Source organism: Atractosteus spatula, chromosome 7 (genome assembly GCF_055471065.1).
Source record: "Atractosteus spatula isolate fAtrSpa1 chromosome 7, fAtrSpa1.hap1, whole genome shotgun sequence".
Taxonomy (NCBI): domain Eukaryota; kingdom Metazoa; phylum Chordata; class Actinopteri; order Semionotiformes; family Lepisosteidae; genus Atractosteus; species Atractosteus spatula.
The window spans coordinates 53,204,194-53,226,582 of record NC_142712.1 but is presented as its reverse complement, the minus strand read 5'-3'; the positions used below and the strand labels follow the sequence as shown (position 1 = coordinate 53,226,582).

Below are 22,389 nucleotides of genomic sequence, written 5' to 3'. Positions count from 1 at the left end.
CATTTAAACATACACAAGAGGGTATAAGTGGAAATTGTGGAAGTACTTCTAGTAGTACACTTGTGACACCTGAAGAAGGCTCCACAGCCGAAATGTTATGTTTCTTTTCTTCTCTTTTCTGCGTGGAATAAACCTTTACTTGTTTCTTTGCAGCCTATGCATGCTGACACAGCTACCTACTTGAACTTTTTATATTTTGACATCTTTCCTGGAGTTACATTTTAAAAATATTAAATTTAATAGAACAATTTTTAGTTTGAAGCACCTTTATTTGTGACTATATTCTTTCTTTAAATCTACAGATTTCTGACTGGTTATATTTAAAATAGTGACCTTTGTTTCTTTTTCTTCTAAGTATTCTGTTACCATAAAACTGCAACTTGTATGTTCTATGATATGAATGAAAGTCAGATAATACAGAGATAATTACAGTCCTCTGTCAGACCATTCTGAATTAGGAGGGGGCAATTAAGATATGATAATTCACAATTTACATTATTGATCAAATATACATTTGCTTTGTTTTCTTCTCACTATGTATATATTATTTTAGATTAAGGTGTCTGTATATAGGTTACGTTAATTCCAATTTTTAAAAGATTAATACCAAACTACAAAAGAAGCACAGCAAGGGTGTCAGTGACTGTTCTGAGCAGTTAAACAATTTAATTACAAAGTAAGCAGTGTAATATATCTAGAGACCTGCCCACATAATGTGACGGTTTATCTACGATCTCTCCTGTTGGGAGGGTGAATTTAAAATGACCTACCAGAGGTGAGATGGATTAAGATTTTATGGAGAATTAATCTAAACAGAAATAACTGAACATAAAATCAGGGCCTTACTGCTGCATTCATTTACAGTAGTTCAACATTATCGTCTCCGCTTTGGTGGATCAATACATAACAAGTTCCCTTCAAAGCTCATTGCAAAATGGATTTTAAGTCTCAAATATATCTCATGATGGACCTCAGTGTCATGTGATATATACAGTAGGAAAAGCTTTGAAAATAGTCTGGTACATGTACTAGATAAAGCATTGGCAGATGTGTTGAAATGATCCCTACATATAAAGGCTAGTTTTGTTAAGAGAACAAAGAATGCCTTTAATATATGTGCCTTCTGGAATACGTTTTACTTTTAGCCTACTCCTTTAACTGGCCATGAAATCATGCTTTCATGAGTTGTTTAAGGTATGTATTCTTATTCATTTGATACATTTCCCAAATTCAAATACTGGGATACAAAACATTTGTCTTTGGGTGTTCATGCAGAAATATACAGTTTTATCCATCAAAATAATTCACCAAATTCGGAAGTATATTTAGGTATATTATGCACATATACAGAGTATGTATAAACAAGAGGATGTACGTAACTTAGTAGAGTCTTTAAACACTGAAACACATGCTACAGTCTTTTTGGCTGGGAAGGATCTCGAAGGTCTCTGTTACCACCATTTTCAAAAGCTCATCAAGGAGCTGTAAACTGATCCCATTGAAATTCCCATTGACTCTGGTTCGTCAGGAGTCATATTGTACTGCTGTACATATAAAAGCAGGTCAAACTTAAGTCGAAATCTTAGTTAAGATAAGCCCCAAGGGAGTAGCTAATGGTAAGATTTCCTCTCTGGCCTGTGCGTTCCATTTTGCTGTTGCCTGTTAGTCAGATATGCTACACTTCCAGTAAAAAGAATGTTTCTCTGTTGTTAGACTACTTAGTACATAATGAAACAGTAAGATCATAGATGGTGCAGGGTGTAAATAAATAATTAGTAGTACTGAATTGAAACGTTTATTTTGTCATCTTTATTTTTACTCTCCAGTAAAAATTAACCTCTCCTTGATCTTTCAATTAATGTGCACATGCTATAGCCAATTTAAACCAGGAGGGGATCTCTGGTGTATATAGTACATACTGTAGAGTATATGTAGAATCATCAATTTTAGTGTTTCTTAATAAAATACAGATTTTAAATCTTCACTGAGTTTGTTTCACATTTTGACATGGGCTGTTGGTGTCCAGCTTCTTACTGTCTGTGTTATTTAATTTTGTCACCCTGCAAGAGAATTTCTGCTTAGTCTTTTTATCACTTAATATTCAGATCAGCATTTTCTTGTACTAGTGATGACCCATTCTGCTTGGTCTTTTAAACATAAACTGTTGTTTCTGCTCTAAATTGTCCATTTCTCTTGTTTATATATTCTTAGTTTCAAACCACTTTGTGTTGGTTGAACAGAAAGCTGCTGGGTACCTTGAGTTCCTTGAGTTTATGAGAAGACATTTTTAATCTTTAGTTCAGACTGTCACCTAAAGTTTTTTTTTAATCAGATGGAATGCCATGCATCTGAAATACTAACAAGATAGTTTATAAATATAAATATAATTGGCTTTTACTATTGGCATTTGATTTGTAATATTTGAAATAATGAAATTCTTGTCAAATATTATTCTTGACATATTTCAGATTCCTCTCCTCTTGATGAAAGATTTAGGTGACGGTATGAAACATTCTATATTTTTTTTAATCTCTGGACAGCTTTAAAGATCAGAAATGAAAATTATCAGTAACACATGCTTCCATATACAGAATCTGTGGAACTTACTAAAATTGTAAGTGTTCAGTACATCTTCATTGATTTACTTTAATGTGTTTTTGTCATCTTGTTTTTGTACAAGTAGTTTTCAGATTAAGAGAGAATAAAATAACAGTTGTGAAACTTTTAGGACGGTTAACATTTTTCAACAAATCTAGTTTCGTAGTTTTCTGTGAAGTAGCACATCATGCTGCAAAACGAGAGGAAGGACCGAGGAGTTTTTCATGTTCAGGCTATTGCTTAATGGAAAAAAAGTCATTTACTGAATTATACAGTACATTGAATACATAGAACTATATTGAATTATAGTATTCAAACCATATATCCCTTCTCTGTATCTCTAAAAGATACACACTACCTAATTATATTTTTGTTCAGTCATACTGTATGCCCAAGTGTAATATTCTGAATCTATTTTAATTTCAAAATACTGTATACAGTACATACAAAGCAAATTGAAGAGATGGGGTACACACCATATTTTTCAATGATTTCATCTGTGATATGCATTTCACTTGGACTGCGCTAACTCATGGGACTTTGAGAAGAACACAGCAGGCTAGAAGTCCAAGAAATGGCCCACTAGCAGAGCTACCAATGAGGATTTCATGATGAACTGTGCATCTCCCCTCCTGTCTTATTGCAAGCACTGAATACTGTTGTAAGCTAGAAATACAACATCAATGATTAAATTCCTTGGGGAAACAATCAGCACAAATAAAAGAAGAATTGGACTTTTGAATAATTCATCTCCCTTTTTTTGTTGACAAAAGTATTGTCAGGTTCCTTCATCTCCTGAGATTAAGCAATTAGGTTAACTCTCAATTGTATTTCAGCAGGTAATATATACACAATACCTCAGAATGAGACAGTGTGATTCTTAGCTTCTTATTTATTTATTATTGGCCTGATCAGATCATTAGTGAGGAAAAAGATAGGTCCAACTGCTAGACTGAAATAGGAACCTACTGTACCTACTGTAGAAATATGAAAACTCAGATTGCATCTCTCAGGTGTTAGTTATCTCTTTAATGTAATTACTGCAGGAAAAATAGTTGAAAACAGGTGAATTTCAGTAAACTGTACTACCAGTCCCTGTGAACATTTCTGTTAAATTTTGCTCTGCTCATTCCAGCTCAAATATGTTACTTGCTTTTGTAGCTTTCTTCCGTGCTAAGCTGCAATACTGCCATGCACAATTTATATCTTTTATACCATACATAAAAATAAGAGCAGAGCAGGGTGACTTGTCACTTCTAAAATTCCATACATTTCTTCATTTTCTGCACTCAAATGCTGTACTTCAAATATGAATCTATTCAAGCTAACTTCCTTCCCAGCTGGATTCAGTCTTCAAAACACTAAGGCTCACATGCTAGCATATTATATGTTACTGAACATAAATTGCTTAAAAAGTACAACTCATTTCATTCATTACTGTTGCTTGGGTATTCACAAAGCTATATTATATCATAGTATTTTAAACCCTGACATCAGCCTTTATAGTATGCAATTTCAAGACTATAGGCTTATCTAAATTAGTACACAGTGCACACACTTATGATTCCATTTTCTTTGCTAGGTCTTAAAAACAATTTATGCGAGCTAAACTCTGTTGCATATAAATTGACGATTTTTTCTATTACAATCAGCCTCGACACAGAGAATGACATAACATTCCTGATATTACAATAGCCGCAAAATGTTGAATGCTGTTTTCATAGATATTGGAAACGGGGTTACTGCAAGTACTACAGCACTTGTTGTAGGAGGTTTTCTGTGCAATTGCAAATTGTCACATACAGGAACTAGTATTTGCACAGTCCACATGAAAATTACTTTATTTAGAATCTGTTCAACTTGTAGAATAGATTCTGAGACATTAGTTATATTTTTCATTGTATTCACTGGGCAACATGGTGGCACAGTGGTTAGCATTGCTGCCTTGCAGATCGGGGGCCCTAAATTCAACTCCAGACCTGTGCTGCTGTTTGTGTGGAGTTTATATGTTCTCCCTGTGTTCAGTGGGTTTCCTCCAGATGCTCTGATTTCCTCCCACAGTTCAATTAAATAGTGGTAATTTCATTGACTTCTGGGAAAATGGACCCTGTTGTCAGTATGTTTGCCTGTGTTTCTGTGTGATCTGCTATGAACAGGCAGTCTGTCCAGGCTATACTCTGCCTTGCATCCACTGCTTGAAGCAGTTAGAAGATGGATGGATAGTATTCACTGAATTTGAAACTGATAAGTGTTTCTTAAGGGCTAAACTCTTGGCAATAATTAAGTTCTGCACTGTACTATTCTGTATGAGCTCTTTTCAAAAGATTTAGATTAAGGGATATTTAACATTTAAGTGTTGCTGTGCTTTCCCAGTGAGGCCTCTCTCTCATCTCTGTGGTCCAGCCACAGATAAGCCATTCACATGCTCACTGACTTAGGAATGTTGTGCTTCTGATAAGAACAGCTCCCAGGATCAGGAGGCAACCAGGGAAGCGACCAGCTATCATAATGGATGGCCTGTCTGGTCAGAGCTTCTCGGACCCTACAAACAAATGCTTTATGGTCCTAGAGTCAGGGGTCACGGTCAGTCATTCCTCAAGTTGACCAACCAATCAGGAACCTGTAGGGCACGTTGGTCTCAAATGCCCGCCAAACTCTCAACCAATCACCTCCCGTATGTGTTGTAGTTAAAAGACAGTGTAGGTGCTTTGCTCCTCTGTCCAACTTAATCACGTGACTGCCAGAACTGTTGTCTGAGTGTGGGACTTGCAACTTTGTTCCAAGCAGCGAGCCAGAGGAAGCCCGTATGTAAAGACGGAATTCTGCCCGGGGTCAAGCCTGCAGCACAGACCTTGTGAACGTTAGCAAACCTCTGTGGATGCCTGCCTGATCAACGACATACGGTCGGACTGTGTTGACATCTGAATAATTTTATTCAGAAGTAGCCGCTACGCCGGATACTCCGTATTGTATTGCATATTCTTTGTTTTGTATCGTTGTGTTATATATTCTATATCTTGGTAACCATCACAATAAGATCTGCCATCTGTAACCAGGCAGTCTGTTATATGTTTTCATATGCACAATTTTATGTATTAATAAATGTATTTCGTGTATTTGAACAATTTCTTATTTTTATTCAGAGTGACTAACAGTGTTATCTCTTTGAACAGTAGGCCATTGTACTGAAGCAATGGTAATTATTTTGCCAAGGTTACAACAGTAGCTCCCCACCTGGGATTGGTGCCTACTGTACAGTATAACCTTCCACTTACAGTATAAAAAAATGAGCATAATTGTTTCTTCTTAAGACAAATCTTAAAAAGTATCACTAAACGTCTACAAATATTACAGATTTACAAATTAAATTTTAAAAGCATTAAGTACAACTACAGCGATTATCTTTTTTGTAGTTCATTCCTGCAACCTTTTAAGAAAGTCATCATTTATTTTATTAATATAATTCTTTCTGCATTTTTTGTACTTTTTCCACTCATTCTTATTGTTAACTATGCCTCAAGTGAAACACAGTGCATCTAAAGCATATATTTTACATTTCCAACCATTACTGGAATTGCTACAATACATTCACCATCAAAAATTAAGAGAGCTGCAGTTTAGCTGATTGGTTCATATCCTCTTGCAGCTCCCCTGGGGTACATAGCTTCTGTAATGGAATGAAATGGTAAGCACATTATGTAGGAAGCTATTTTTTTTAAAGCACAGATTATGATAACTGTTGCTCTTTTTGCATTTCATCTATTTGCATTGCCTTATCATACTCAAGCAGAGGTTTCATATAAAATGTACTGTATATAAACGTATACTGTACATAAGACCAGTATATAAGAAAAGAATTTAGTAATCATGGGATACTGCTGCGCATGCAAAAGAGTGATGAAGCTGGTCAGGATTGCAAAATGAATACAGAATTCTGTCTTACATGTAGCGTTTTTGCAAATAAATCCAAACAAATTCAAATAGGTTTGACTGCAAATGAAATGCTGACCCTCATTTACAAAGCAGCACAGGTCTGAAGCCTCCACCTAATCTGAATTCAATATGAATTGAAGTTATCTCCTCTTTTTATATACTGTATCTGTGGTAAACCTAAAGTGCAAAGGGCTCACAGCAATCAATTTCTGTAAAGCCAAATGAAGAGCAAACTTAAAACAAAAAACACATTTATACTGTAATTCATTTAACTTATTGCTATAAACATAAGAAATACAGTACAATAATGTGAAGGCATTCCATTAACATGCAACCTTGACATTATGGGAATTACTAAAACCTGCGGTTAACACCCTGCATCTGTTTACTGCGATGTCATCTTCGAGCTGTTTTCACACTGCAGAATTTTGTATTGTATTTCTTCTGCAGCTTCTACAGTATTTGCTATTCATGGAAGGTTAGTATCATTTACAAGCCTGAGTAATTTGCTAACTATACCAGAATCTAGACTGGAGGAGGAATTGGACAATTATAATCTAAAGAAAAGAGGAATGTTTAAAAATATATTTAGATTGTATCCTTACCTACCATTGCTTTTGAAAAGAACACAATTTAGTTGTTATGTGCAAGCTGTCATTTTTAAGTCCATGTTGACTATCGAGTACAAGTATTCAAATATTCTTTTTCCTGTTGGGTCAGTAATCCAGCCCAATCAGCACATACAAACTGCCCTTGAAGGATCTTCACCATTATACTGAGAGATAGTATCTGCATCAGCTTATTCTGTACACTTTTTTATTGCTTTAACACTTTTGACCATTACTGTAGTCACACAGTCACAGATTACACTGCTGCAACTGTTTTGTTTATGGTTAATAATATTGTTCAGTTAAGTTTTCACCCCCTTACTGTCAAGAATAAGTGGCTTCAACTTCAAATAAATACATTTTTTTTTACCACTGAGTGATTGTTCCATTTAGGAAACCAAGCAGAAAAAAATTCCCACTTACCCTATATGAACAGCAATGAAGGGGTTTCTAAGGTCATTTTTTATTTTTTATTCACAATTTAGAGACAGCCCTCAGGCATGCATGCAAATGTGCTACTGCCTTTTGCATCAACAACTTACTGCAAAGGCCCAGGGCCCTTAGACAATTACTCTTTCAAGTTTTGTTTTGCTTAAAGATATTGAGATTTATTAGAAGAGATTAAGTGCTTATAATCATAATATTTCTAGTCTAGATGTGCTTTAGGACAGTCTACGTTTTAATAATTAACATTTTAAACATAATGGGAAATATATTGGTATGCTGTTTGATTTTAGCAGTACCACCATGTTGAGTCAAAAAAAATCAAAAATGTTTGTTAGAATTGTTTACAAACTGTAACACTAAACTAGGCCAAAATGTGTTTGCTCTCTCGTGTTCTTCCTTGATGGCATTTTTATAAATACAATTTGAGTACAGATGTAAAATTAGAATTCCATCTGGATCTGACTTTTGGCTCCATAGTTGCTGAGATTTTGTTTTTTACACACAGAAGCACAGAGCTGTTTCTAAATGGAAAGATGCATAAATTAGATTGATTTCATTAAGAAATGGAAGTGTTAAAGCATGGGTAGAAATTTATTGATCTTGCCCAACCATTCAGGTATATTTAAAGCAAGTGATGGGTCAATTTTGTCAATGTATGAGGTACTATACAGCTCTATTGTACCTTATGCAATGCTCAATGTGGCACACACTGCATTTTATACATCTTACCAATAGTACTTAATTGACAAAATAAAATAGTTTGGGTTGCAAACAATTTTGTAGAAAATCTTACAATGTCAAACTGGACATTTTTTTTATTTCTGAATTAATTTAAAAATACATACGGCTTACAACCCTGTCACTTACAGGTTTTCACCTGGTGCTCCAGTTCCTTCACATCTCAAAGATATGCAGGGTAGGTTTAATTGGCTTCTGTAGCCATCCCTTTGGTTCAATCTCATGTGGGAAATGGTTTGTGTGCCTCTCTACCCTGCAAATAACTCTGGTAATGTGACTATAAGGATATAAGAACTATCAGTACTGTTTTCTTCATTATGTTTATGCAGGTCAATGTTGGCATGACCTTTGAGATGTAATTTCTTAATGCATTCTGACATCTGGAGTTACTGTAAATGTCCACATCTAATAAAACCAGTGCTTTTTGAATGAGTGGTTTTCTTTACTAAGCATAGGGTAACTAAAGTGAAAATAGCTTTATAGTCTTTTCAAACCATCTAAAAATTAAAATGAAATGAAATGAAAATGTGTTTACAAGAAAGACAACTGTGAAATGACCTACATAGACCACTTTCATACGATGCTCGCCGTGTAAAAGCAGCCTGTAATACATAGAGTATATGGGTTGATCAACTGAAATGACAAATATGTTCCTCTAATGTTACATAAAAACACCATAATGTTAACTTGTCTACCATGGATTTGTCTAATGGACTGTATTTTTAAAATACTGTCATACTAAGGTTAGACTTTTTTCCAAACTGTCACATTAATTTACAAATATGTAAATAATGCATTATTGTCACTTGTTATTTTTGTGAAATATGAAAAAAATGTAACAAACCTACATTGTTTTAAATAATTGCTACTAAAACTGACATGACAGCAAATGCTCTATGCATATACTGTAGATACGTATCTGCACACGCACACAAAAAAATTAAAATAGCATTTTTACTTCCACAACATAAAAACATTATGTCAGGATGACTAACTAGTATTATCATTTGCATGAAACTATGGGGAACTGCTTTCAATTTACTTTCATTTAGCATTCCTTCTGTGATTTAATTAATATACAAGTATTACCAAGAAAGATTTAAATCCACAACTATTGAAATTGTCATATATTTAAAAAAGCAATGCAAAAAGTGTTGAAAACTTAAATCAAGTACACTGGATGGAAAACAAATTATAAAATAAAAATAACCAAGTGCTTCAGTTCTATCTTAAAGTCAAGCAGGAAAATTTAAGACAAAATTTCAAATTTGTGAACAATTATAAAGTCCATTATAAAATTTTGAGACCATTATTGTCTTCCATCATTTCATTCAGGTCACTAAATCAACACAATAATTATTAGGTGATGAATGTGATAACACGGACTAGACTGAAAGAAATGTTGATTAGCCATGTTACAGTGTATATTTGTATTTACTTTCTATAGTATTGTGGCCTTTCTTTACATAATTTGTAACAATAAATATAATATTATTTGAATGAAAGGCAATATTCCTTATTAGACTTTAAGAAAACACTTCCATGTTGCTTCCACTCCCAGATCTTTCAATGCTGGGTTTTCAGAAACCTCTACAGTGATAGCACACACACATTTTTTAGAGTTCCATGCACCTTTTTCTAACTTTTTTCTAATTTTGTCTAACACAGGGTCACAGAAGAGCCAGAGCCTATCCCTGCAAGCCACAGGTGCAAGGAAGGATACATTTGTTTCCCCTTTGATTGGCACCCCATTGTGTGACCTTTCAGTTACATTAACATCACTCTTTCCCAGGCAGTGGACTCAAAACATGAGGTTCAGTTTTCTTATTTCAGTACATTTAATTTGCATTCCAAATGACAACCTTTGTACAAATAGTAATGCAATCACATAATAATGTGATTGTTATGAGTGAGGAATTTCTGAGTAAGGTTTTTCTGAAAAAAAAAATTACATTGTAAAAAAAAGTTTCTAAATTGCAATTCATTGTGGAAGATTTGTCTTTATCTATGTAGAGTTAAATTCAGATCAGTGTTATTAATCTTAATTTAATAAAGATTCAGATTCAAGCTATCCATTGACTGGCAGAAGGCCGGGAGGAAAACAATTATTCATGCAGGTCTTCTCATACTGCATAATGCAACAACATTGAAAGGAATCATTCAAAATGCTGGACAAAGTTGATATGCTTTTACCAAAGTCAATGAATGCTCCTTATTTGATTGTTTATTTGCTATTACACATATAAGGATATACACTAATGTAAAAAGTATAAGAATAAAATGAAAATTCCTGGGTCAAAATAAAATTAACCCAAAGAGTAAGAAAGCTTGGCATATTAATAGTAACTGATTGGTCTAGTGGACTATTATTCACTATTTTCTTACATGTACATTTACAGTATAGTTCTACTGATGTGTACTGTACATGGAAGTGAAAAAAGAAACCCCCTCTCTTAGTGCATGGAATTTTAGATTCTCTGCACCTTCAGTCCTGCATTTTGGAGGATTACATACAACATTAAGTGTCTAAATGTGTCAACTATAGATTTATTGAATTTGTTATGCCATTTAGAACTAAGAGAGATGGAAAAAACATGTTCCACAAGTTAAAGGTTTCCCCTAAAAAGAGAACCTATATGCAAAACAACCTATCTACTGAGGAAATAAACATTACAGAAAAACAAGTACTGTATATAGTGAAATAACAACTTTTCTTGACCTTATCACAAGATCTTGAATGCTGAATGAATATTCACTTAACTGAGTTAAAAAGTAACTGTGGGAGGATGTGATGTTTTAATTTGTTTGTGTGAAATGCAGTGGAACACAGACCCTTTGCTACCATTTTTAACTATGGTTATAGCAAGCAGAAAACAATACTTTGCACTTCATTTTGCTGGGGGCTAAAAGAAGAGAATATTTAGATTTATTGACCAAGAAATTATTGCTCACACTAACATCTGTAGAAAGTGGTGTGAATGCACTCAAGCATATTTCAAATGAAAGCACCTCAATAAGCTTTGATATCCCCAAGGTTGCGTTTCATGTGTTTAAGGAGTAATGAGTTTAGTTCATTCTGATGCTATGCATACTGACAAATAGGAAAAAGAAGGAATCTATCTAAAAAAAGACTAGGTGTGAAAGCATTACTTCTTAATGTTTTGCAAACCATTTTCACTGTTATTTACAATAATTTATAATACAATAATATATTTGTGAAAGTGATAACACCATTTTTAAAATTTCTGAATTATCATAATATACAATTCAATTTCTGAATTTTCAAAATACTAAATACTGTATACAAAGTTGTGACTGATAATAGATGGATATACTGTATAATGCCAAGACATTATCTTTGCATGCAAAAACAGTTCAGAATGTTATGTTTTGGAGGTTGGTTTAAGTATTGGTCATACAGTATTACATGTCTGAACTGCAAAGTAGGTGTACCAAGGCATCACAGGTTGAGCCCCTTGTTTCAAACTATTCAGATATTTCAGAGCATTGATTTGACCAAGTGCTTACAAGATTGTGTGTCCAAGACTTTTAATACTGAAACAACTTCGTGAGCTTGTAAAGTTGTCCTCAAGATTCACATTTATCTAATTGATGAGAACATTGCGATAATCAGTTTGCGACCTGCGGTCTGTTTAAAGGGGAAATTTGCTCAGTCCTCATTATTGACATGTAGTCAATAGTGGTAGTGCCAAAGCAAACAAGGTTAGCAAATGGCAATTTTGAATGGGGGGTTGTAATAAATAATTGGTGATCGCAAATTAGAAATCAAACCATTAATGCATTTTCCTTCAGAAAACTAGTAGATTTTTTTTTCTCTTTACAACTTTCACTGATATTAAATTCTTTTTCTTGAAGTAGGCAAAATGATTGTGAAAGAGTCTACTGTCTTCTGAGTTTTCAAGCCTAACCTTTCATTGGCACAAATTTTTCATTTTCTTGTGCCATACCTACCCTGTAGAGAGATGAAGCACTTCTCTACAGGTATCAGTCTATCGGATTTTATCACGCACTGATTCTTCCATTAAACATGAAAAATTGCTTGTCTAAGTAAGATCTGCATTGGTCCCTGGAGAATAATCACATGTATCAGATTTTATGTTTATGTACTGTATGTAGGAGTCCTGTACAGTACATGCTTATTTGCTCTCCCAATAGTCATTTTAATTTTATCTGGGTAATAAACTTATGCAAATTCATTGAATGTAACAGAATTCTTTAATCTTTATTTAAGAGGAACATGCAACACAAAAAAAATCAATTGCAAGAGTTTGACAACTTACTGCACCTATTAATTTCTCTTTCTATCTCCTTGTCTCTCTTGTCAAATTCCATCTTCAAATGTATAAAAATACTACTCAGATATCACATTCAATTTCACTATTAAAATTGAAATAGTTGGGAGGTAGATTAGTTTATGATGTAACATTTTAAATAAGAGACTTAATTAAAGCGTTAAGTGCTCACAGCACACATAGGCACAATAGGCTCAATAAATGTGCAAGTAATAGGTTTATTCCATGCTGAAAAAAAGAAGAAAGAGAACACAACGTTTCGGCCGTGGAGCTTTCTTCAGGTGTGAGAGAGACAAGGCAGTAGGTAAAGGTAATGTAGCGGGAGAACAAAGGCTGGGAGGAAGGAGGAGTGAGAGGCAGGAGCAGGGGACAGAAAAGAGAGACCAATCAAGAGGTGTGAAGTCAGAATAGGTGTAGAGAGGTGTGAAATGAAACTTCCAATGAATGGAGAAAATTTAAAATAACAGTAGTCTGTCGTTAAGAGAAGTGGGAAGGTGTGATCCTAGCTGCAGAATAATTTTGGTTTCGGTAGTCTTTCTGATGTATGAGTTCTGAAAACCGTCTTTGAGAACACAGACGGAGAGATTAGAGTGGTCGTGGCCGTCAGAGGTGAAATTTACCTTTACCTACTGCCTTGTCTTTCTCACACCTGAAGAAGGCTCCACGGCCGAAACGTTGTGTTCTCTTTCTTCTTTTTTTCAGCATGGAATAAACCTATTACTTGTTCCTTTGCAGCTTATGCATGCTGACGCAGCTACCCACCTGAACTTCAATAAATGTGTCATTAAATATAAAGACAAAATCAAAAACAGCAATATGCTTAATGTAGCTGAAAACAGAAACATAATTATTGTCTACTGAGCTATGTTAGCGGTGTGTCTGAAGATATTTAGATGGACAGCTGTGTATAAATTCACTTATGTTTTTATGTTTCGTGTCCACATTATTTTTCTTGAATATCTCCACAGCTTAGGGCGGTTAGACCCATCAGCTTATTCTTCAATTTTGAACTATCTAAGTATCTCTATTGTATTTTGTGTTATCCTATCCATGCCTTTAAGATTCAAACATGTTTATACAGTGAAGCTCTGTAATGATCAGTGCAAAATAAGAAGCGCCTGTAGGAGGGATGTAGGAGGTATGATAATTGGTTGAAGAGTTATGCATAACTGTTCCCTTTCTAGAGAGAATGAGCATTCTTAACTGTTCAAGTCTGTTTCATGTTATTACTCTAACAATATATTACATTATAAGCCCCTCCTGCCACTCACTGAAACAACACAAAGGAGCATGCAGCTGGCTGGCAATATCATAACATTGAAATTATTACCTTATCTCCCTATTCAAGCACAACTCAAAGTGATGTGGAATAATATGGGCTCTGGCCTTGCTTCTTCCTTCATATAACAGAGACCATATTTGCAGTCAATAATATCTTTACATTTGTGCTAAAGTTTATAAACAAGTTCTCTAACCATAGCTCATTTTTGTATTCCAATAAATCTGAGGTTTGGAGCACTTTCACCAGTGGCAAAGAATCTTAACCAGAATATTATGAAAATGTCCTTTTCATTTTGGTTCTTTGAGAAAACATGTTATTTTTCATGGCATCTCCTGTTGCTAAAAAGAATTTCTATAGCATAACAACATGTTGCTACCTCTCAATAAATCTACTAATGCACAGTTTCCAGATCAAACAAAAAGGAATTGCTGGTCCTTATCTCTAAGAAGGCTCCACAGTGAATGTATGTTATGGTAAAGAACATGCAATATTTATAAATAGTATGATTTCAGCAATTGTTATATTTTATATCCAAGTATCATTGCTCACTTTCTCAAACCCTTGATGTAAATGATATTATATTGACTAAAGTTATTTATTTAATGTGAGAGAATATTGCATGCCTGATCTGTCAGTTTTCTATTTTCACTCACTCCTTACTGCACCACATTCAGCCTTTCACTGTGTGTGAGCCATTTTTTTATACTCACTCCTTTTATGTGACATAAATGAGCTACTAAGCTGATGTGCTCTGATTTCTGCATCTGTTTGGAGAGCTACATGCATTACCAGCTGTCCATCTTTAATCAATGAGGCCAAGTGCAATCTCCGCCTAGCCCTTTATCTACATTACTATTCAAAAAGAGTTTCTGTTGGATATTTCATGGAATAATATTTATATATATATTAATTCTAAATGAAATATTCAAATATTCAAACAAGAGAGGGGGTATGCATATGATTCTATATATGCTATGGATACTGATGCATTATTTTGCATTAAACAAATCCTGTTCGATCATTGATTATTGTAAAAGACAGATGGATGGAGGGATTTTGGAAATCACAACACCACAAGAAATATATCTACAGATAAAACTTGTTAACATTTATAAATGCATTAATACAGAAGTCTGTTTTGTCAAGCTGTGGTCAGCTTATTGAATTGAGATTTCTACAGGTCAAAGTTTGAGAATGATGGTAAAATTAAATATATATACAGTATGAAAAATTCCTACCTAAAGTGGTTTAAAGTGCAAGAAATCTCACAAACACTGTATACAGTACCTGACAGGAATTAATACTTCTCATTCTTCTTAATTGCTTTTGTATATATTTCTGTCAGAATTGATTGTCTTTGCCCTTCTTGACTCAAAAACTCAGATCTAGATTAAATATAAAAACTTTAGGAGTACTATGTCTGCTCAAAGTTGAGGACCATTCTGTGTTGCTTTCCAGCTCAATTAAATGCTCAGATTAATTTTATGGTTTATGAATTTGCATTCAATAGAAAAACTGGTGACAGTTGTTAACTAAAACTGTACTTTTTTACAGCCAGGCTAGGGAAATGAAAGATGGATTTATTAAAGATTCACATGTTCTCTGTTGAACATTTGCTTGCAACCTGAGCTCCAAACATTGCTTCCAATCTGCATATGCACAAGTATTTGTGATTGTGAGAATATTAACTGAGACATCCTTATAATGAAATCATCATATTTAAAAAAAAAGTTTGATAAGTAAAAACTGCTTTTATTGCAAAGCACAAATTAACATTAATTACAATTGTACATTAGCCACCACCTATGATAGAATTTATATGTATAGTATATAGTAGTTTGAGTTTCTTTAATTATTTTTCAGTGTTGCCTTATGAATAATGTAATTTGTAAAATGTAAATTGCAAGTAATAAGACACATTTTAATGTACATTTAATATAGAATTGTACATAAACTTAAAATTAATTAATGCAAGGCAAAATAAAAGTATTTTCAATTCAAACATTTCATATAGGAAAATTACAATAGTAAGAGAGTAGAACAAATAAAAGAATGCACCTTTTTAGTCCTCCTCCAGAGTTACAGCTCTGTGAATAGGTCTTAATGAAACAAACTATAGTGTGAGACACAAACCCAACTCATAAATGCAATGTATCTAGGTCTAATCCCTTTTGGGTTCATTGTAAGTACCACTAACATCTTAAAGAGTGTGTCAAATGATAATTTAGAACTAGTTAAGATATGCATTTTATTACAGCACCAAGGCTGATTTCAATCAGTTAAATAAGATAGAATCTGGTCACCGCCATCCTTAACTGTAAACCTACTGTTGTACAATCATTACTACATTGTTCTTTGCATTGAAGTTAAATAGGGAGGCAATTAATTCCCTGTGGGGAGAAGCAACTAAGAAATTGATATTCACTTGAAGGGTTACTGTGTTCAATAATGTTAAATCAAGGGGCAATTAATTCCCCACTGTGATTAAGACCCAAGAGATTGACTGGCTGTGCACTTAGATACAATCTTCTTTTTACATCATTAAAATTGACCTCATCACAGCTTTACAAGAACAATATGATTTGAAAAACTTGTACCTTGTAACTTGTACTAGCTAGAAAACTAATCTGAAATGTTCACATGTTGACTTCAAATAATTTCAATGTGTCAAAAGCACACATATGTACTGTATAAAGAAAAAGCATACTTTGGTTTGTTAATAATCCATACCGACTGAGATCCTCAGATCAATAATCTCTGAGCACCCCTGCAAGTGTGACAGACACAACAACCTCCTCCTTGGAAGTTTAAACAAGAAAAAAAAGTTTGTTCAAACATTCTCCCAAAAATCCTTGCTTTGAATTTATTCTAAAAACAGCACTTGAAAGGTTACAGATATTCTGTTTCTATTTTGAATGATGTGAACAAAAGCAGCAAGGCTTAAAAATTCATTCATGGATTACTTACAGCTGCAAAAGGTTCTTAGCACCCTTAGAAACATGTGCACTCTTGTAATACCATTTCTAATTTAAAGATTAGGCACATTTGATTTTCTTGGAACCGAGCTCACCTTACACTGACATTGTCTTTAGCTTGGAAAGCAAATAGGAGAGGCATTTTCATAGCTCTTCTCCCGAAATAAACTATTACAGCATTGCTGCATTGCCAGAGATGATGGAAAATTATCAATCACAAATTACATCTCACCGAAATTGTACAAAAGGCGTTTTATTAAGTCAGCATTATCCTCTTTTAAAACTAATACAGATCACTAAAAGACGTAAGACTGAAATGGAAAAAAAAACATTTTAATGGCCCTATAAAGTCTCATCAGAAGCATCATCAGAGCTGCAAAAGATTAAAGTAATCACTCATTGACTTTTTGCAGAGATACTTAACTTCCCGTCATCATCCCTAAAGAAGTGTTGGTAGGCAGACCTTGCAAATTTTGTCGGGTGCCAACCACTCTATAAACATAAATTTGGCTATGGAATCCGCTCCAGTAATTTTCAAACACTTTACTGGTGGTTCAAACATTTTTGAAGCAGTCTGTTATCACAGTGCTCATTGACAAATCCTATGAGAGTTCATTTGTTTTTCCAGTTTACCGCAATGATCAGCACTGATGATTTAAAATAAATTCCATTTAAAAGCATCTTATACAAAAGGACCTCAGAACATTTCCCACTGTGGTCTAAATCCAGTTAACCATAATGAAATGTATGTTAGGATAGGAGTCCTTGAAGAGAACTGTTTCATACAATACTGAGTAGCAAATTCTACACCAATACAGTATTACAATGCATTTTATATTTTAAGCAAGCACTTGAATTGTTCTCAAAGTTAGTTAAATGTTATATTTTTCCTTGCATTGGTCAAGATCACACATTAAGTTGCCAGAATGGGGCCTAGCTCTGAATCATGACATATTGAGAATTTTTCATTAAATAATAACAATAAAAACTTGGACATGTTAATTATAATAATAATCATTAATAATTGCTTACACTTATATAGCTCTTTTCTGGACACTCCACTCAAAGCGCTTTACAGGTAATGGGGATTACCACCACCTCCACCACCAATGTGCAGCAAGTTTAAACAAGAAAAAAAAGTTTGTTCAAACAAAATTACAAAATTACAAATAGCCAGTTTGTCATACAATAAGCCAAACCCATTCTAATTTCTCAGGGGTTTGTTCAAACGATGGCAGCCATAGTGAGCCAGAATGCTCACCACACATCAGCGGGGAGGAGAGCAGAGTAATGAAGCCAATTCATAGGTGGGGATTATTAGGAGGCCATGATTGGTAAGGGCCAATGGGATATTTGGCCAGCAAGCCGGGATTACACCCCTACTCTTTTAGAGAAAAGCCCTGGGATTTTTAATGACCACAGAGAGTCAGGACCTCGGTTTTACGTCTCATCCGAAGGACGGTGCCTGTTTACAGTATAGCGTCCCCGTCACTATACTGGGGCATTAGGACCCACATGGACCGCAGGGTGAGCGCCCCCTGCTGGCCCCACTAACACCTCTTCCAGCAGCAACCTTAGTTTTTCCCAGGAGGTCTCTCATCCAGGTACTGACCAGGCTCACACCTGCTGAGCTTCAGTGGGCTGCCCGTTGTGAGTTGTAGGGTGATATGGCTGCTGGCCATGACATTGTTAATTGTTAGAAGGCCTGTGCTAGTCCTTGACACTTATGCATAATGACCCGAACAGCCATTTAGATGCAGAACTGAATTTACAAATAGCCAGTTTGTCATACAATAAGCCAAACACTGAAGACAAACCCATTCTAATTTCTCAGGGGTGCCACCATGGGCAGTGCAGCAGCATGTGCCATAGCAGCTGTGTGAATGCAGTACATACTGTGGCAAAGACAAATATCAAAACAGATTCATCTTGCAAAACAGATATTACATAAACACATTCATTTAAAAAGCTAGGTTTTTTTCATTTTAAGCACTTTCTCTTGAAAATACACAGCTGAAATCCAGAATTAAGCTGCCCAGTATTGAGAGCCTCATTATTCTTAAGATCTAAGAGATGGTAGCACTACACCTACTACTGAAACCAATTGTCAACCACTTTGGAGCCAAAAGTAATAACCATGAAATTCATACTTGCCACCTTCCAGACAACTAGCTCTCATCACTACTGAGCTTTAAAGACCAGTTGCAACCCACTACTGAAGCCCAACCACTAAGAATCAAGAATTAGTACAGGACTGTAACTGTTGTTCAGTTCAGAACTCAGATCACTGCTTTTCACACCAAACCTTAGTCTGCACTGTGTGTGCTGAGTTGCTAAAGTGCAAAATTTTCTAGTTTCTTATTTTCAATCCACTATACCTCTCTGATCCATTGTTTTAAATTCCATAGCAACTTTCTGCTTAAAGCCTACAGAGACACAAATTGGGCATTTTAATCTCTCCTAATGCCAATTTATTATACACACTTGGCAGAAATAGGTTAATGCATGTATGGTTTAACTTACTCATTTGATATTACCCATATCTAGCCAGTAAATGTAAAAAATAAGACAGTAATTTGATTCCACTTTTATTATTTTTGTGCCATGTTATTGTAATTCTTCTCTGAAACAGAAAATGCAATAAATATTGATGTTTGGTGGAAGAAAGGCAGAATGGCAGTCTGCAGTATTTTCCCTAATCAATCTGCTTTTGCTTTTTCATTTTTTTCCCCCTCTGAAGATGTGAATGTGCCAACAGCCATTCAGGCAATTTCTCTGCCTGCTCTCTCTTCATTATGCCTCCAGCTACTGTGCTTCCCAGCTGGTGGTTAAAAAATGCTGCCTTCAGTGCATCCAGTACATCGTGATTGCTGACAAGTGATGGAAAAGTCAAGGCTTTAAATCCCAAAGTGCACTTTGTTACGAAACCATGGATTCAGTTAAATACAATAATTAAAATGCATGAAAATATATTTAAAAAAACATTCACCATAAAACAGCATTTCTTTCCGTTCAATTCATTGCTATCTGAAGATTTTTTTAGCCTGAACTTTTTTTTAATGCAATGACAAGGGGACTTTAAAAGAGTTGTTTGTGTACTCCCACCCCACCCCCCAACACACAGATACAAGTAAACATTTCTAGAGCATTCTGGCAAAAGTCTCTATCACACCAGTGTGTGATACAGCATCCTCAGAACCTTTAGGGTGTTTATGTTAATTGGGACATTGAAAGCAAAAGCACACCATCACTCACCAGTCTCAAATGCAACTTGGATTGCATTAGATAGGTCAGAGTGAACATCAAAATGCTAGAGGTTGTCTCTGGAAAACAGAGTACCAATCCTTGTGGTCATCATGTTCCCGCTTTATCAGCAAGAGCAGGTAAAGCTTGAAAGGTTCAGAGTGTCTAATAAACTAAATGTCAATTATAGAAAATTACAAGTACTGCATATACTCCCCACGCACCTCAATGGCGAAGCAGCACCAATACAGTTCACCTACAGCACCAGTGCCCTAAAAAGGGTTAAGTGAAGAATGAAAGAAGTGCTGTAAATAATTAGTGGATCAATATCAGGTAGCAACACAGGGAGTGCTTTCCTTCATGCCCTAACAATCTAGGTATTCACACTGAATACAAACACAGATACTGCATTCGGGCTCAGTAAGCTCTCTTTCTCTTTTCCCCACATCCCAGTATAACAAACATTGTCTCCTCTCTAAATTTCAGCTCTCATACCCTCCCTTTTCTGCCACCCCTCCTTACAAGGAATGTGTAAAAAAAGAGACCTTACCAGCGTTACTTGGAGATTTCCAAATTTTAATTCATGCTGCCACACTAAACATTAAATCCAAATGCCTCTGAGTGGTGAAGAGAGACTGAAGATTCCATTGAAGAGAACAGATTTGGAGGGAAAAAAAGCTAGAAGATTTTAAAAAGGGGTGGGGGGCTGAGCAAGGTATGTGACTAAGTCATCCAAACCCCCTGTTCGGATTTAGTGCTGAATACTCAGTAGTGCTGAGTGTTGCCCTCTACCTCCAAAAATGTGCTCACATGTCAATGCAAGCACACACACTGGCTATACCTATAGATCAGTGCGGATGAGACGAGAGAGAAGGGGGGGGTGAGGACAGTGCAAGGTGGAGGGAGGAGCTGCACTGCATTCAGAATAGAGATGGAAAGAGGGAGGGAGGAAGAAGGAGTGTGTGTGAGAGTGAGAGAGAGAGACTGGCTGTATATAGTGGATCTCATACAAAATGGGAGCCTGCACTAATGAAATTCAATTCCCACGTTCCATCATAGCTGCAATAGGGAATGGAAGGGGGGGGTGAGGGGGCCTGGAGGGAGATGACAAGCCTGTCACTGAAACCAAGAGGATTGAATGCATGGGAGGGGGCAGGAGTTGTGCTTATTTTTGTTTTATTAACCCCCCCACTACCAACAGCAGCATTACCATCTCCCCTCCCCTCTTCTGTCTTTCAGAGCACAGATGATTTATGCTCCCCTTGTGCAAAAACCGTTTATTGTCAAAGTAAACCACGCACTTGCAAAGTGATGAATAGGTGGGGATGAAGGTAAATGGGCAGGAGGGAAGATAAACAGGCCAAGAGAGAAAGGTAAAACCAAACAGAGGGGAGGTGTGGCGATGCCAGCGGAGAGCTCAACAGACAGACAGCCTCTGCAAATGGGTCTCTGACGTTTTCCTCATGCATTTAGCCAGTGAGGAGAGTTTTAGATTCTGATGGAAAAAAGGATAATAAAAGGCAGGGAAGCATAAACATTCAGCAATTTAGACATTCAGAGAGTGATGCTCATGCTTACCAACCATAAAATGTCAAGACCAATAACTATACAGTGCATCACAGTAAAATAACACAGTTACAAAAAATAGTGGACAGCACCTGTAGCCATGCAAGCAGGTAGATCAGCAGATAGTCAGGCAGAAATAAACAGACAAACAGTGAAAGACAAATAATACCTGAAAGTTACAGTCGTTTCAGACGCTTTGTTTTCATAACAAATTGGATTACAAAACACTAGGATTCATTTCAGTAAGGTCTCAAAAATGTACATTTACACATTAGTAACATAAATAATTGGAATGATTAATATTATATCTTTGCGAATAACATCTCTGTAAACATTTTCTTAAAATAGTTATTTTGATGTGCTTTACACCTTTATGAAGTCAATGATAACAGCTGATTTGAAAAGCCTTTCTGCACGTTAACGGTTTACATTACTATGTGCAGATGTCATATACTGTTTATCAGTGTAATCTAAGAATATCAAGTCTAGTTTCCTTACAAAAACGTTGGGCATGCCTTTTAAACTGTCTGTGATATTGAGAGGGGCAGGTGGCCAGTATGACAGTTACACTCTCAAATGAAATTTAAGTGGAGCTCAAATTATGTTAATCAGATTGGTGGTATACTTTAATGCATTCAAGGTAAAATTTAATTGATTACTTTTCCTAGGTTGCTTTTTCATGGGGG

General features: G+C 35.4%; 1 protein-coding gene across 1 annotated transcript in view; it reads right to left on the bottom strand.

Moving 5' to 3' along the window:
* Positions 1 to 21,012, bottom strand: part of lingo1a (leucine rich repeat and Ig domain containing 1a) — a 139,391-nt gene extending 118,379 nt beyond the window's left edge. Inside the window, exon 1 of the mRNA XM_088921788.1 lies at positions 20,688 to 21,012. The gene's annotated coding sequence lies outside the window, so the exon portion shown is untranslated. The remainder of the gene's footprint in view (positions 1 to 20,687) is intronic.
* Positions 21,013 to 22,389: the final 1,377 nt, after the last annotated feature.